Here is an 18,348-nt window from a genome sequence, read left to right on the forward strand (position 1 = left end):
ATACAACCTCCTAATGACTGGGTTGCCTCCCAGCAAGCGCTTCTTTACTGTCTTTAGCTGGACCTTCACTGAGAATCACTCAAGTCTCAGTTTTGAGCATTCCTGCTCAAAATTGCCTTCAAGATAATGCTTGATTCTCTGTCCATTAACAATGAACTTTTTGTTAGAATCAATATCTTGAAGCTCAACATATCCATATGGTGACACTCCTGTGATCACATACGGACCCCTCCACCGGGATTTGAGTTTTCCTGGGAACAATTTGAGCCTGGAGTTGAAGAGCAGAACTTTTTGTCCTGGCTCAAAGACTCTGGTTGACAATTTCTTGTCATGCCACTTCTTTGCCTTTTCCTTATAAATTTTTGCATTTTCAAAGGCATTGAGTCTGAACTCCTCTAGCTCATTTAACTGGAGCAATCTTTTTTCACCAGCTAACTGAGCATCCATGTTTAGGAATCTGGTTGCCCAGTAGGCTTTATGTTCCAGTTCCACAGGCAAATGACAGGCCTTCCCATACACCAATTGGTATGGAGAGGTCCCTATAGGAGTCTTGAATGCTGTTCTGTATGCCCACAGAGCATCATCCAAGCTCTTTGCCCAATCCTTTCTTCGGGCTATCACAGTCCGTTCTAGGATTCTTTTTAGCTCTCTGTTAGAGACTTCAGCTTGCCCATTTGTCTGTGGATGATATGCTGTTGCCACTTTATGGCTAATTCCATATCTAACCATAGCAGAGTATAACTGTTTGTTGCAGAAATGAGAGCCCCCATCACTGATCAGTACTCTGGGAACACCAAATCTGCTGAAGATGTGTTTCTGGAGGAATTTTAGCATGGTCTTGGTATCATTAGTGGGTGTAGCAATTGCTTCTACCCACTTAGATACATAGTCTACCGCCACCAGAATGTAAGTGTTTGAGTATGATGGTGGGAATGGCCCCATGAAGTCAATTCCCCATACATCAAACAATTCTATCTCTAATATCCCTTGTTGAGGCATGGCGTATCCGTGAGGCAGGTTACCAGCTCTTTGGCAACTGTCACAGTTACGCACAAACTCTCGGGAATCTTTATAGAGAGTAGGCCAGTAGAAGCCACACTGGAGGACTTTAGTGGCTGTTCGCTCACTTCCAAAATGTCCTCCATAATGTGATCCATGGCAGTGCCATAGGATCCTTTGTGCTTCTTCTCTGGGTACACATCTGCGGATCACTCCGTCAGCACATCTCTTAAAGAGATATGGTTCATCCCAGAGGTAGTACTTGGCATCTGAAATTAATTTCTTTCTTTGCACTCTGCTGTACTCCTTGGGTATGAACCTCACAGCTTTATAGTTTGCCATGTCTGCAAACCATGGAGCTTCCTGAATGGCAAAGAGTTGCTCATCTGGGAAAGTCTCAGAGATCTCAGTAGAAGGGAGGGACGCCCCAGCTACTGGTTCTATTCGGGACAGATGATCAGCTACTTGGTTCTCTGTCCCTTTTCTGTCTCTTATTTCTATATCAAACTCTTGCAGAAGCAACACCCATCTGATAAGCCTGGGTTTTAAATCCTGCTTTGTGAGTAAGTATTTAAGAGCAGCATGGTCAGTGTACACAACCACCTTAGATCCTACTAGATAAGATCTAAACTTGTCAATGGCATAAACCACTGCAAGTAATTCTTTTTCTGTGGTTGTGTAATTCTTCTGTGCATCATTTAGAACACGGCTAGCATAATAAATGACATGCAGAAGTTTGTTATGCCTCTGTCCCAACACTGCACCAATGGCATGATCACTGGCATCACACATTAATTCAAATGGCAATGTCCAATCTGGTGCAGAGATGACTGGTGCTGTGACCAACTTAGCTTTCAGGGTCTCAAATGCCTGCAGACACTGTGTGTCAAACACAAATGGTGTGTCAGCAGCTAGCAGGTTACTCAAAGGTTTTGCAATTTTCGAAAAATCCTTTATAAACCTTCTGTAGAATCCTGCATACCCCAGAAAGCTTCTGATTGCCTTAACATTGGCAGGTGGTGGTAATTTTTCAATTACCTCTACCTTTGCCTTGTCCACCTCTATTCCCCTGCTTGAAATTTTGTGCCCAAGGACAATTCCTTCAGTCACCATAAAGTGACATTTCTCCCAGTTTAAAACCAGGTTAGTCTCTTGGCACCTTTTCAGGACAAGTGATAGGTGGTTAAGACAGGAGCTGAATGAGTCTCCATATACTGAGAAGTCATCCATGAAGACTTCCAGAAACTTCTCTACCATATCTGAGAAGATAGAGAGCATGCACCTCTGAAAGGTTGCAGGTGCATTGCACAGACCAAAAGGCATCCTTCTGTAGGCAAACACGCCAGAAGGGCAAGTAAATGCTGTTTTCTCTTGGTCCTGAGGATCTACTGCAATTTGGTTGTAGCCTGAATAGCCATCCAAAAAGTAGTAGTAATCATGACCAGCTAGTCTTTCTAGCATTTGGTCTATGAATGGTAAAGGGAAATGATCTTTTCTGGTGGCTGTATTGAGCCTTCTGTAGTCAATACACATGCGCCACCCTGTGACTGTCCTTGTAGGAACCAGTTCATTTTTTTCATTATGAACCACTGTCATGCCTCCCTTTTTGGGGACAACTTGGACAGGGCTCACCCAGGGGCTATCAGAAATAGGATAAATAATCCCAGCCTCTAGTAATTTAGTGACCTCTTTCTGCACCACCTCCTTCATGGCTGGATTTAGCCTCCTCTGTGGTTGGACCACTGGTTTGGCATTATCCTCCAACAGGATCTTGTGCATGCATCTAGCTGGGCTAATGCCCTTAAGATCACTTATGGACCACCCAAGAGCTGTCTTGTGTGTCCTTAGCACTTGAATCAGTGCTTCCTCTTCCTGTGGATTCAAAGCAGAGCTTATAATCACTGGAAAAGTGTCACCCTCTCCCAGAAATGCGTACTTCAGGGATGGTGGTAGAGGTTTGAGTTCAGGTTTGGGAGGTTTATCCTCCTCCTGAGGAATTTTCGAAAATTCCTTTGCTTCCTCTAGTTCTTCTTGATCAGGTTGAGCATCTTTGAAGATGTCCTCAAGCTCTGATTCTAGGCTTTCAGCCATATTGATCTCTTCTACCAGAGAGTCAATAATGTCAGCGCCCATGCAGTCATCTGGTGTGTCTAGATGCTGCATAGCTTTTACAGCATTCAACTTGAACTCATCCTCATTGACTCTCAGGGTTACTTCCCCTCTTTGTACATCAATGAGAGTTCGTCCAGTTGCTAGGAAAGGTCTTCCTAGAATGAGAGTTGCACTCTTGTGCTCCTCCATTTCCAGCACCACAAAGTCAGTTGGAAAGGCAAAGGGCCCAACCTTGACAATCATGTCCTCTATTATGCCTGATGGGTGTTTAATGGAGCCATCAGCAAGTTGGAGGCATATCCTGGTTGGTTTGACTTCTCCAGCCAACCCAAGCTTTCTGATAGTGGATGCAGGTATTAGATTGATGCTTGCTCCAAGATCACATAGAGCTGTCTTGGTGCAAGCACCTTCTAATGTGCATGGTATCATAAAGCTTCCAGGATCTTGAAGCTTTTCTGGTAAGCTTTTCAGAATAACTGCACTGCATTCTTCAGTGAGAAACACTTTTTCAGTTTCTCTCCAATCCTTTTTATGACTTAAGATCTCTTTCATGAACTTAGCATAAGAAGGTATTTGCTCAAGTGCCTCTGCAAACGGAATCTTTATTTCAAGAGTCCTTAGATAGTCTGCAAAGCGGGCAAATTGCTTATCCTGTTCCGCTTTGCAGAGTTTCTGAGGATAAGGCATCTTGGCTTGATATTCCTCAACCTTAGATGCTGCAGGTTTATTCCTTACAGAAGTGGTTGAAGAAGCCTTTTTAGAGGGGTTACTGTCAGCACTCTCAGGTGTCTGATCCTCCCTTGGCATATGAACGCCAGGATTGGGTGGAAAATGGGCGTTAAACGCCAGCTTTTCCCCCTTTTCTGGCGTTTGAACGCTAGAACTGGGCAGGGAATGGGCGTTTAACGCCAGCTTTCCTTCCCTTTCTGGCGTTTGAACGCCAATAACATTCCTCTCTGGGCTCTGACTGTCCTCAGAGGGATTTTGAACAGTGGTTTGGTTATCCCCTGTCAATTGTTCCTTGTTTGGCTTTTTGCTCTTTTGAGCAGTGGTATTCAGTGTCTTCCCACTCCTCAGTTGAACTGCTTGACATTCTTCAGTTATCTGTTTAGATATTTGCTGTTTTGCTTGATTCAACTGCAGTTCTATGCTCTTGTTAGCAACCTTAGTATCATGGAGCTTTTCTTTAAATTCTGCTAACTGTTCAGTCATCAGGAGCAATTGTTGATTGAGCTCATTCATCTGTTCTTGAGGATTAGGGTCAGTGACTAATGTCATGACTTCCTCTTTTGGAACGAACTCATTGCTAGAATATAAGTATTGGTTTCTAGCAACAGTGTTGTTCATACCCTGACCGAACTCCTCCAAACTCGGCAAATTCATAAAAGGTCCGACCTCTTCCTAAGGCCCACGCCTAAAGGTCGGACCTCGGACAATCAAGCAAAGGAAGGCCCATCAAAAGGAACGCAGCCCAAAACCTAAAGGCCGAAAGGGCCTAGAAAAGGCGGTTCCACAAAGATAGAGATAAAACTCCCAAAGATAAGATAAGATAAGAATATCTTATCCAGGGAAGATCACGGCCAACTACTATAAATACACTGGAGCACCCAGGTATGGCATTCATTCTACATTCTACATATATCTGCTTGAACCCATGCTAACTTAAGCATCGGAGTGTCATTGCAGGTACAACCACCAACCACTCTACATATCAAGCTCGGGTCCCGGACCCCCACCTCGGGCCTCTCCAGACGACCGAGCTACACGTTTCAGGTAACCCTCGAAACATTGGCGCCGTTGCCGGGGACCTGGAAGTCATCCCTCTACCATGGCGGACGACCCTCACAACAATGACCGCGCTGCATCTGAACAAGAGGAAGAAATTGACACCGGAGAACGTCCGGACAGCCCTCTATCACCACGCACTCCAGGAGGAAACAAACAGAATCTCCCAAAGACATCACTCCCAAACAAAGATCCACAAAATCCCGAAAAAGAAAAGAGCTCGGAAATTCTAGAAGCAGTCCAGGCACAACAAAACCGACTGAAACGACTCGAAGAGGACATAAAGAAACAGAAAGAAACTGAACAAGATATGAGGAGGGAGACTCGAAAGCGCAGAGAATTAGAAGAAAAACTGCGGAAAATAGAGGCCAACCTGAAAGGCCGGACAGAACGCGGCACCACCCCCGAAGGCAACCATGATCCCTTCACGCAAGAGATCATGAAGGAGAAGGTACCGCGAAACTTCAAACCACCCGATATGGATCTCTACGACGGCACCACCGATCCAAGTCACCACCTCAGCAACTTCAGAAGCAGAATGTACCTAGTCGATGCCTCCGACGCGATTCGGTGCAAAGCCTTCCCCACCACTCTCACCAAGTCAGCCATGAAGTGGTTCGACAACCTGCCACCAAGATCAATCACCAGCTTCGAAGACCTGACCAAAAAATTCCTAACAAAGTTCTCTATTCAAAAGGACAAGACAAAACATGCCCCCAGTCTACTCGGGATCAAACAAGGTAACCAAGAAACCCTCTGAGAATACATGGAGCGATTCAACAAAGCCTGCCTGGACATACAACACTTACCCACTGAAGCAGCCATCATGGGACTAGCAAACGGCCTAAAAGAGGGACCGTTCAGCCAATCCCTATCCAAACGATACCCGACCTCCCTATACGAGGTGCAGGAGCGGGCAGAAAAATATATCAACATGGAGGAAACCTCCCAGCTAAGAGACTCTTCTAGGAAGGAATCAACCTACCCACTCCGAGATCGAGATCGGGAACAGAAGAAGAAAGAAGAACCCAACTCGGACAAGCCACGGAAGTACCACAACTACACCCCCCTCCGAGTCTCCCTGGTAGACGTCTACAGAGAAGTATGCCACACCGAAAAGATCCCCCCGCCCCGACCTCTAAAACACAAGAGAGCGGGGAGAGATCGATCCGAGTACTGTGAATATCACAAACTCTACAGTCATTCTACTAACGACTGCTACGACCTAAAAAACGTTATAGAAAAGCTAGCCATAGAAGGAAAGCTCGACAGATACATAGCAGAGAAAGGAGAAGAGACCAGGAAAAGAAGGCGGGGAGATAACGAAGGTCGGGCCGAACAAACCCCGCGAACCCCCGAAAGGCACGTACACATGATAAATGGAGGTTTTGCAGGCGGTGGAACATCCAGATCCTCACGAAAAAGACACCTCAAAGAAATCTATCATGTCCAAGAAGACAGTCCCCTGCCCGAATTACCTACTATCTCATTTACCCAAGAAGATGCTCAAGGGATAATACCCGGGCACGACGATCCAATGGTAATCACCATTATCCTAGCAAACGCCAACTTACATCGAACCCTGATTGACCAGGGAAGTTCAGCAGATATCCTGTTCAAAACGGCCTTCGACAAGCTCGGACTTGAAGAAAAAGAGCTAAAGGCCTATCCCACCGACCTATTTGGGCTAGGGGACACCCCGATCCATCCCTTAGGGTACATCTCGCTACACACTACCTTCGGAAGAGGCGAGCAATCTAAAACATTAAGCATCGACTACATTATAGTCGACGTCACTTCAGCATACAATGCCCTCATTGGGCGACCAACCCTAAACAGATTGGCAGCAATAGTCTCGACCCCACACCTCTGTATGAAGTTCCCTACCGCAAAAGGAATCGCTACCCTAAAAGGTGACCAAAAACTAGCGCGGCGATGCTACAACGAAAGCCTGAGCCTAAAAGGGAAAGAGATCAACACAATAGAACTCGGGCGAGTTCAAACCCGAGAAGATCTTCGGCCACAACCAGAGGGAGAAACCGAAAAAGTCCAGATTGGGAACACACCTGAAAAGATAACAAACATAGGAGCAAACCTTGAGGCAGGCCTAAAAGAGGAACTCATAACCCTCTTAAAGGGGAATTCCGACCTCTTCGCCTGGAAAGCCTCCGACATGCCAGGCATAAGCCCCGACCTAATGTGCCATAAACTATCAGTATACCCGGGATCCAGACCTGTCCAACAAAGACGCCGGAAGCTCGGACCCGAACGCATGCAAGCGATAGAAGAACAAGTACAAGCACTGCTAGATGCAGGGTTCATTAGGGAAGTAAAATACCTCCTATGGCTCGCAAACGTGGTCCTGGTAAAAAAGCCTAACGGAAAATGGAGGATGTGCGTCGATTACACAGATCTCAACAAAGCCTGCCCCAAAGACCCATATCCACTACCAAACATCGACGCCTTAGTAGACGCAGCCTCAGACTACAGATATCTCTCCTTCATGGACGCATACTCGGGATACAATCAAATCCCGATGTACGGACCCGACCAAGAAAAGACCTCGTTCATAACCCCAAAGGCAAACTACTGCTACGTAGTAATGCCCTTCGGGCTGAAGAACGCAGGGGCAACCTACCAGAGGCTAATGAACAAAGTGTTCTCAGAGCACATCGGACTACAGCTGGAAGTGTACGTCGACGACATGCTGGTAAAGACACAAGAAGACAGAAACTTGCTGACCGACCTCACCAGTGTCTTCGGCACCCTCAGAAAACACAACATGAGACTTAACCCGACAAAGTGCACCTTCGCCGCAGAAGCCGGAAAGTTCTTGGGCTTCATGCTGACTCAAAGGGGCATCGAAGCGAACCCAGACAAATGCCAAGCAATACTCAATATGAAGAGCCCGACGTGTGTCAAAGAAGTACAGCAACTGAATGGAAGGCTAGCCGCCCTATCAAGATTCTTGGCAGGATCAGCGATAAAATCACTACCTCTCTACTCGCTCCTAAAGAAAGGGAAACCCTTCTCATGGACCCCGGAGTGCGAAAAGCCTTCCAAGAATTCAAGGAATTCCTCGGGCAGCCACCAATCCTAACCCGACCTTTAAAAGGAGAAGAACTCGTACTATACCTCTCGGTTGGAAATCGAGCAGTCGCTTCAGCGTTAATACGAGAGAATGACCAAGGACAACGCCCCATATACTTTGTAAGCAAGGCACTACAAGGGGCCGAATTAAACTATCAGAAGATAGAAAAATTCGCCTACGCCCTAGTGTTCACAGCTCGGAGGCTCCGTCCCTACTTTCAAGCCCACACCATCAAAGTCCGGACAAACCAACCCATGAGACACATCCTGCAAAAAACAGACCTGGCAGGACGAATACTACAATGGGCGGTGGAACTGTCCGAGTTCGACCTCCACTATGAAGCCCGAACTGCCATAAAATCTCAATATCTAGCCGACTTCATCGCAGAATACACTGAGACCCCTGGAACCCCACTCTCATGGAACCTGTATGTCGACGGGTCCTCAAATAAAACAGGAAGCGGAGCCGGGGTTATACTCGAAAGCGACCAAGGAACACGGATAGAACTATCCCTAAAATTCGAGTTCCAGGCTTCGAACAACCAAGCCGAATATGAGGCCCTACTAGCAGGTCTAAAGCTAGCCGAAGAGGTCGGAGCCCAGAAAATCACGATCTTCAGCGACTCCCAGGTCGTCACATCACAAGTAATTGGAAGCTACCAGGCCAAAGACCCAACTATGAAGAAATACCTGGACCAAACACAGGCACAATTACGCCACTTTTCAGAAATACAGATCCAACACATACCTCGGGAACAAAACGCCCGGGCAGACACCCTCTCAAAGCTCGCCAGCACCAAGCCCGGAGGCAACAACAAAAGTCTCCTCCAGGAAACCTTACGATCTCCCTCCGTGCTAAGAGAGGAAGAAACGCTAAATATATCCAGCCAACAGCAAGGATGGATGACCCCCATACTCAACTACCTGAAGTCGAGAACTCTCCCCGCCGAAAGAAAGGAAGCCAAAAGACTCACGAAAGACGCCCAGAATTATACGCTAATTCACGACGTATTATACAGAAGAGGATTCTCAAACCCCCTCCTTAGGTGCGTCCCAACCTCAGAAACAAAAAGCGTCCTCGAAGAAGTCCACGGAGGCATGTGTGGGAACCATCTCGGAGCTCGGGCATTATCCAAGAAAGTAGTCCGAGCCGGGTTCTACTGGCCGACCTTGCAAAGAGACGCAACGGAATTTGTGAAGATATGCCCCCCTGCCAAAAACACACCAATTTTCACAAGGCACCACCCGAAGACCTTATCAGCATCACCGCACCATGGCCCTTCGCAAAATGGGGACTTGACCTACACGGCCCGTTCCCCCAAGGACCGGGGCAAGTCAAATACCTCATAGTAGGGATCGACTACTTCACAAAGTGGATCGAAGCGGAACCCTTAGCCACCATTACGGCTCAGAAAAGTCGCAAATTCCTATACAAAAACATTGTCACAAGGTTCGGAGTCCCCTACTCCATCACAACAGACAATGGAACACAGTTCACAGACACAAGTTTTCAGAACTTGGCGGCCGAACTAAAAATCAAACAGCAATTCACCTCAGTCGAGCACCCACAAGCCAATGGACAAGCAGAGGCTGCAAATAAAGTTATCTTGGCCGGGTTAAAACGGAGACTCCAAAAAGCCAAAGGGGCATGGGCCGAAGAGCTTCCCCAGGTGCTATGGGCATATCGGACAACTCCACACTCTACAACTGGAGAATCGCCATTCCGACTAGCCTATGGGATGGAGGCAATGATTCCTGTCGAAATAGAGGAAGGGTCACCTAGAACCATCTTCTACAACGAAAAAGGTAACCCGCAGGCACAAAAGGAAGAACTCGACCTCCTCCCCGAGGTCCGAGAAAGAGCCCGAATCCGAGAAGAAGCCTTAAAACGGCGAACGGCCCTCATATACAATCAAAAGGTAATAAAGTGAAGCTTCTCCATTCACGACCTGATTCTAATCCGAAATGACATCGGAACACAAAAGTCGGGAGAAGGAAAGCTAGCTGCAAATTGGAAAGGACCCTACAAGGTAACAGAAGTCTTAGGGACAGGCTATTACAAAGTATCCGACCTAGAAGGCAATGAGCTGCCCAGGGCCTGGCACGCCTGTAATCTAAGACGCTACTACAGCTAGAAAAATTTAACCCGAGGTGTACTCTTTTTCCCTACAAGGGTTTTTTAATGAGACACCCGGTTAAAGTAAGACACCCGACCTAGTCAAGGGTAAACACTCTGTAAATATTCTTTCTTTTTTAATACTAATCAAATTTTTCTTTTTTCTTTTCTTCTTCCTCATGATGAAACGAATCCTAGAAAGTACCTCGCCAAGGCGCATTAATTTATGCTCGGCAAAACGCAAAAAATCATTTGCCAAGAGACCACACAAGGTCGGCAAAGATAAAGCGACGAGGTTCAAATTAATGTGAGAAGTTATAAAGCAACTCTGAAAAGGCTCAAAAAGCCAAATAAAAAGAGATTACAAAAAATAACTTAAAAGGCCGACCAACGACAAGGTCGGACCCAACAAAAGGAGGTACTCGAAAGCCCGAGGTCCGAGAAAAAGCCCGGATCCAAGAAAGAAGCCTTAAAACGGCGAAAAACAAAAGTTTCAAAGCGCTAGCTAAAAAGTTGTTATCCAAAAACAACTAAAAAGCATAAAAGCGGAACGAAAAGTCAAAGCGCAAACAAGGGTAAAACAAAAGTTTCAAAGCGCTAGCTAAAAAGTTGTTATCCAAAAACAACTAAAAAGCATAAAAGCGGAACGAAAAGTCAAAGCGCAAACAAGGGTAAAACAAAAGTTTCAAAGCGCTAGCTAAAAAGTTGTTATCCAAAAACAACTAAAAAGCACAAAAGCGGAACGAAAAGCCAAAGCGCAAACAAGGGTAAAACAAAAGTTTCAAAGCGCTAGCTAAAAAGTTGTTATCCAAAAACAACTAAAAAAGCATAAAAGCGGGACAAAAAAGCAAAACACCGCATAATAAGCTAAAAAGTTACTACAAAGTAGCTAATAGCAGAAAGGCATCCAAAGCGTTCACAGAAACCATCCAAAAACAAAAGAGCCCACAGGCCGGGCAAAGAACCAAAAATAAAAAATTACAGAGGATCAAGGTCCTTTCCGGACTCCACATCAACAGAAGGCTGAAACATAGAAATCGGGACTGCATCGACGGCACCGTCATCCCGGTTTAAAACCTCCACGCCAGATCCATCCCCGGCCAAAGGTGAAGTCGGGTTCGCAACCGGAACATTGGGGTCGGACACCGGAACCTCATCCTCGTCGGGAGCAGGAACAATCTTTCCCTCCACAACGACGTTACCCGTACTAAATAAGCTCAGATCCAGGTCAGGAGCAAGAACCTGGACCTGAGCCTTCAAATTTCCAAACATAGCATCCATACCCTTGGCCACATGACCCTCTAGCTCGTAAAAATCATCCTGAGCAGATTGCAACTTCTCCTTTGTCTCCACAAGCTCGGCGTATATCCGAGTATAATTCTCCGTCGCCGCCTTCGCCATCTCCTCAGATGCTTTCGCTGCCGCCACAGCCGCGGTAGCTTTAGCTTTCTCTTTCTCCAAAGAGGCCTCCAGCTCAGTAATCCTCGCAGCCTTCAGCTCACTAAACCTCTCGAACTCAGACTGAGCCTTCTCAAGTCGGGAGCTGGTCGCACCAATGGGGGATTTCTTGAACTCCCGGGCGATAGCAGCATGAAGACTGGCCATCCGGACACAGCTCCACGCCATATACTGAAAATGGTGCTCCATAGACACATCATCAGTAGAAATAAAAGTCTGAGGGAGAATATGCTGTTCAATCCAACCAAGAGCATCAAAATCCTTGTCATTAAAACCCGCAAGCTCTTGAGAGGTCTTCTGTTTCTTGGGAGGAGGACCCGAGGACGAAGGCGGGGAAGAGTGACCAGGTCCAGAGGTCGGAGGATCTTGAGTTATAGCTCGGAACTGGGGAGTCGGAATAGTCTTCGACCGAGTAGTAACACCCACAGTAGTCTTCTGTGGAGAAGATCGGGCAGAAGCCTCCCCAGCCTCGATATTTCGAGCAGCCACAGACTTCTTCGCCCGACGAAGGAACTTCATGGAATCCGCCTGGGAGGACATCTCTGCAGAAATAAAAGAAAAACGATCACCACAACAGAAATTCCACCAAAACAAGCAAAACCAAAATACTAAAAAGATGAATCTCGGAGAGGTCGGGAACTACCTAACTCGGAACGGAGAAGGCTTGGATCTCCCAACATTTTCTTCGTGTCCAAGTGAGGTGCCCGACCCCATAAACTGCTCACCACACCCACAAAAGCCTGCTCCACCTCATCTAGACTCTCAAAGGTATACTTAGCAGACACTACATTCTCCTGCCAACAAAGAGGAAAAGAAGGCTCCCCACTCTCATCTAGAAAGAAAGGTCGGACGTCTCCCGTAGCCCGGACCTTGAAATAAAAGTTCTTAAAATCATGAAAGGACTCATCATACAGGGTACAAAACTTCCTTCCCTGGTTAGCCCTAAAAGAGACCCAAGATACCTTCCCTCCACCCGACCCCGGCTTCGTCAACACAAACAAATAGGAAAAAAGAGAAATAGAGGGAGCGACGCCCAAAAACTGACACAAAAGTTGAAACAGCTTTAGAAACGCCCAAAGAATTTGGATGGAGCTGCGTAGGGGCAAGGTTACAAGACCATAACACCTCGGACTCCAGGTCGGTAAAGGGAAGTCGGACACTCAGCTTAGAGAAAAAACAATCATAAGCATAAAAGAAGAGCTTCTCGGAACTATCTAGCGGCGGGAAGCACACTCTCTCCTCGGAATCCGGGGATACTAGTTCATAATCCCTCTCAGACTCTCTATTTTCACATATGCTACAGTGCCTACGAAACCTAGCTAAATACTCAGAATCTACCACAGAAAGGACTTTCAGAGGAAGAGGGTCTACCCAACCAAGACCACTTGGAATCTTGGTCGACATCGCTTGAAGAACCTTTCGAGACATAAAACTCTTACCTACAAAGAAGAAATACAAACAGCAAGCAAAAATCACATAAAGCAAGAAACAAAAACCCAACGAAGAAAATACGGCAACCCGGAACAAAGTACCAGAAAACAAAAAGAGCCCCCCCCATATACAAACAACAAAGCAATGGCGGCGCCTCTTTTCGGGGCAACCCAGGCATAAAGAAAAAAGAAACAAACAAAGGCCACACAAAGAACAGAAGCATATGTGCACAAGAAAAGAGAAGCATGGGAACAAACCTGGAAGGAAAAAACGAAGACGACAAGCTCCGAAAAACGAGACGACGGCACACAGAGAGATTCTGGGAAGCAGAGCAAAGAGAAGGAAGAAGCAATGCTCGAAAAAAGATAAAGAAAAATGGTGAACGCAGAAAAAAGGAGGAAAGGGGCAAATAAATAAAGCCTTCACAGAGCCCGAACGGAATTCGAGGAAAAACGGTAAAACGCAATAAATGCAGGAACGGCCACTTTTTGAAATTTTGAAAAACTACTGTGCCCGAGCTCGACCTCCCAAAAAGGACGAACTCGGGCAGGGGCACTGTTCATACCCTGACCGAACTCCTCCAAACTCGGCAAATTCATAAAAGGTCCGACCTCTTCCTAAGGCCCACGCCTAAAGGTCGGACCTCGGACAATCAAGCAAAGGAAGGCCCATCAAAAGGAACGCAGCCCAAAACCTAAAGGCCGAAAGGGCCTAGAAAAGGCGGTTCCACAAAGATAGAGATAAAACTCCCAAAGATAAGATAAGATAAGAATATCTTATCCAGGGAAGATCACGGCCAACTACTATAAATACACTGGAGCACCCAGGTATGGCATTCATTCTACATTCTACATATATCTGCTTGAACCCATGCTAACTTAAGCATCGGAGTGTCATTGCAGGTACAACCACCAACCACTCTACATATCAAGCTCGGGTCCCGGACCCCCACCTCGGGCCTCTCCAGACGACCGAGCTACACGTTTCAGGTAACCCTCGGAACAAGTGTCTATAAGCTCTTGAGCTTCCTTAATTGTCTTCCTCATGTGTATAGATCCACCAGCTGAGTGGTCTAAAGACATCTGAGCTTTTTCTGTGAGCCCATAGTAGAAGATGTCTAACTGTACCCATTCTGAAAACATTTCAGAGGGGCATTTTCTAAGCATACCTCTATACCTCTCCCAGGCATTATAAAGGGATTCATTATCCTCTTGTTTAAAGCCTTGGATGTCCAGCCTTAGCTGTGTCATCCTCTTTGGAGGGTAAAAATGATTCAGGAATTTGTCTGATAACTGTTTCCATGTCTTTATGCTTGCTGTAGGTTGGTTATTCAACCACCTTTTAGCTTGATCTTTTACAGCAAATGGAAACAGTAATAGTCTATAGACATCCTGATCTACCTCTTTATCATGTACTGTGTCAGCAATTTGTAAGAACTGTGCCAGAAACTCAGTAGGTTCTTCCTGTGGAAGACCGGAATACTGGCAATTTTGCTGCACTATGATAATGAGTTGAGGATTTAGCTCAAAGCTGCTTGCTTTGATGGGAGGTATAGAGATGCTACTCCCATATGCAGCTGTAATGGGGTTAGCATATGACCCCAGAGTCCTTTTGGACTGATTAATCCCACTTGAGTCCATAATGGACAAGAGGAAAATGATAATGATTGCAAATAGATAAATTTTGTTTTTTTTTTGAATTAAACGAAAAATTAAAATAAAATAAAAGGAAATTAAGATAAAAATTCGAAAATCAAAAAGAAAATAAAATCAAAGCAAATTGAGAATTGAATCAATTAGTTAATTAAAAAGATTTTGAAAACATCAATTGAAAAGATATGATTGAAAAATTTTTATGAAAAATATTTGATTTTTAAAAAGAGGAAAGAGAAAAACAACAAAAAGACACCAAACTTAAAATTTTTAGAAAATCAAATACTAATTTTCGAAAATTTTAAAGGAAAAACACAAAGAGGACACCAAACTTAGAATTTTTATGAATCAAAAAGGGACTTAAGAACATGCAATTTCGAAAAACTAAAAGAAAAACAAAAGCATGCAATGGACACCAAACTTAGAATATGAAACTAGACTCAAATAAAAGACTCTAAACCTACAAAAATAAAACAGTCCTAATCTAAGCAACAAGATAAGCCGTCAGTTGTCCAAACTCGAACAATCCCCGGCAACGGCGCCAAAAACTTGGTGCACGAAATTGCAATAACACTTTTGCAATCCCGCACAACTAACCAGCAAGTGCACTGGGTCGTCCAAGTAATACCTTGCGTGAGCAAGGGTCGATCCCACGGAGATTGTCGACTTGAAGCAAGCTATGCTTATCTTGTAAATCTTAGTCAGATATCAGAATTATCAGGATTGAAAAGCGAAAGAACATGAAATTATTACTTGTTCAGCAGTAATGGAGAATTGGTTGAGGTTTTGGAGATGCTCCATCTTCTGAATCTCTGCTTTCCTACTGTCTTCTTCATCAAACACGCAAGGCTCCTTCCATGGCAAGCTGTATGTAGGGTTTCACCGTTGTCAATGGCTACCTCCCATCCTCTCATTGGAAATGTTCAACGCACCCTGTCACGGCACGGCTATCCATCTGTCGGTTCTCAATCAGGCCGGAATAGAATCCAGTGATTCTTTTGCATCTGTCACTAATGCCCCGCCTTCAGGAGTTTGAAGCACGTCACAGTCATTCAATCATTGAATCCTACTCAGAATACCACAGACAAGGTTTAGACCTTCCGGATTCTCTTGAATGCCGCCATCAGTTCTAGCTTATACCACGAAGATTCTGATTAAGGAATCCAAGAGATATCTACTTAATCTAAAATAGAACGGAGGTGGTTGTCAAGCACACGTTCATGAGTGAGAATATGATGAGTGTCACGGATCATCACATTCATCCGGGTTAAGAGCAAGTGATATCTTAGAATGGAAGAAAGCATGATTGAATAAGAAACAGTAGTAATTGCATTAATCCATCAAGACACAGCAGAGCTCCTCACCCCCAACCATGGGGTTTAGAGACTCATGCCGTGGAAGGTATACAATGAAATGTGTAAAAATGTCATGAGGTACTGATACAATGTCAAAAGATCCTATTAATAGTAAACTAGTAACCTAGGGTGTACAGAAATGAGTAAATGACGTAAAAATCCACTTCCGGGCCCACTTGGTGTGTGCTTGGGCTAAGCAATGAAGCATTTTCGTGTAGAGACCTTTTCTGGAGTTAAACGCCAGCTTTCATGCCAGTTTGGGCGTTTAACTCCAAGTTTTATGCCAGTTCCGGCGTTTAACGCTGGAATTTCTGAGGCCGAATTGCTACGCCGGTTTGGGCCATCAAATCTTGGGCAAAGTATGGACTATCATATATTGCTGGAAAGCCCAGGATGTCTACTTTCCAACGCCGTTGAGAGCGCGCCAATTGGGCTTCTTTAGCTCCAGAAAATCCACTTCGAGTGCAGGGAGGTCAGAATCCAACAGCATCTGCAGTCCTTTTCAGTCTCTGAATCAGATTTTTGCTCAGAACCTTCAATTTCAGTCAGAAAATACCTGAAATCACAGAAAAACACACAAACTCATAGTAAACTCCAGAAAAGTGAATTTTAACTAGAAACTAATAAAAATATACTAAAAACTAACTAAAGGATACTAAAAACATACTGAAAACAATGCCAAAAAGCGTATAAATTATCCGCTCATCAACAGGCCCGGGTAATCTTTGAAATTTCATCGTGATGGGGATAGATCATTGCAATTGTTGGTCTTCAATGAGGAATTCCTAGTAAGCGCGAGTCATCAGCTCGCGTTGACTACGTCCCTGCCCTTTGTACACACCGCCCGTCGCTCCTACCGATTGAATGGTCCGGTGAAGTGTTCAGATCGCGGCGACGTGGGCGGTTCGCTGTCGGCGACGTTGTGAGAAGTCCACTGAACCTTATCATTTAGAGGAAGGAGAAGTCGTAACAAGGTTTCCGTAGGTGAACCTGCGGAAGGATCATTGTCGATGCCGCACAAACCAGGATTGACGCGCGAACGAGGCCACAAACACCCGAGGCGGGGAAGGGCCGGCCGTGCGCGGCCGGCGCCCCGTTTCAAACAAGAACAAAACCCCGGTGCGGAAAGCGCCAAGGAAGCCAAACGTTTCTGCTCTCCCCGCCGGCTCCGGAGACGGCATTCGGTGGGGGCGACGAGTGACCACAAGAGTTAAGAACGACTCTCGGCAACGGATATCTCGGCTCTTGCATCGATGAAGAACGTAGCAAAATGCGTTACTTGGTGTGAATTGCAGAATCCCGTGAACCATCGAGTCTTTGAACGCAAGTTGGGCCCGAAGCCCTTAGGCTGAGGGCACGGCTGCCTGGGTGTCACCAAAGGCGCCCCCCCCGTCTCGCCCGTCCCAGGGCACGGGGAGGGGGCAAACGTTGGCCTCCCGGGAGCCCCTGGCTCGCGGTTGGTTCAAAGAGACGGGCTCTTGGTGGGGAGCGGCACCGCGGCAGATGGTGGTCGAGAACAACCCTCGTGGCCAGTCGCGCGCCTCTCCCCCGGTTCAAGGCACGGCGACCCGCGGGCGACGTGGATCGTCCCGAGCGCGACCTCAGGTCAGGCGGGGCTACCCGCTGAGTTTAAGCATATCAATAAGCGGAGGAAAAGAAACTAACGAGGATTCCCCTAGTAACGGCGAGCGAACCGGGAAGAGCCCAGCATGAGAATCGGTCACCCCTGGCGTCTGAATTGTAGTCTGGAGAAGCGTCCTCAGTGGCGGACCGGGCCCAAGTCCCCTGGAAGGGGGCGCCAGAGAGGGTGAGAGCCCCGTTGTGCCCGGACCCTGTCGTACCACGAGGCGCTGTCTGCGAGTCGGGTTGTTTGGTAATGCAGCCCTAATCGGGCGGTAAATTCCGTCCAAGGCTAAATACTGGCGTGAGACTGATAGCGAACAAGTACCGCGAGGGAAATATGAAGAGGACTTTGAAAAGAGAGTCAAAGAGTGCTTGAAATTGTCGGGAGGGAAGCGGATGGGGGCCGGCGATGCGCCCCGGTCGGATGTGGAACGGCGATGCTGGTCCGCCTGTAACAACCCTGATTTTCGAGTATGCGAGATATTTTATGAAGGCACGGATTTTGCCAGAAGATCAGTAAAGGGAACACCTCTTCTATATCAACAAGTATCTCAATCCTCATTGTCATTATGTCATCCTTAAGCTAGAACCTTTTTCGAGGCAAGCTCGATAACGCGGTCACGAAGAACCTAGTTTTTGAACCGTATCGGTTGGCAGTTTTGATTCTGATTTTCGTAAATAGTCTCAGTTTGACGAACTGGACTCGATTCATGAGAGAAGAAAGATA

At 46.2% G+C, this 18,348-nt stretch overlaps 1 non-coding gene across 1 annotated transcript; it reads left to right on the forward strand.

The window, feature by feature from the left end:
• Window positions 1-17,216: 17,216 nt before the first annotated feature.
• LOC130959645 (5.8S ribosomal RNA) lies at window positions 17,217-17,372 on the forward strand. The gene has a single exon (XR_009078715.1). It is a non-coding gene; the product is annotated as a 5.8S ribosomal RNA (ribosomal RNA).
• The last annotated feature ends 976 nt before the right edge of the window (window positions 17,373-18,348 follow it).

This window comes from Arachis stenosperma, chromosome 10, assembly GCF_014773155.1.
Source record: "Arachis stenosperma cultivar V10309 chromosome 10, arast.V10309.gnm1.PFL2, whole genome shotgun sequence".
NCBI classification, from domain to species: domain Eukaryota; kingdom Viridiplantae; phylum Streptophyta; class Magnoliopsida; order Fabales; family Fabaceae; genus Arachis; species Arachis stenosperma.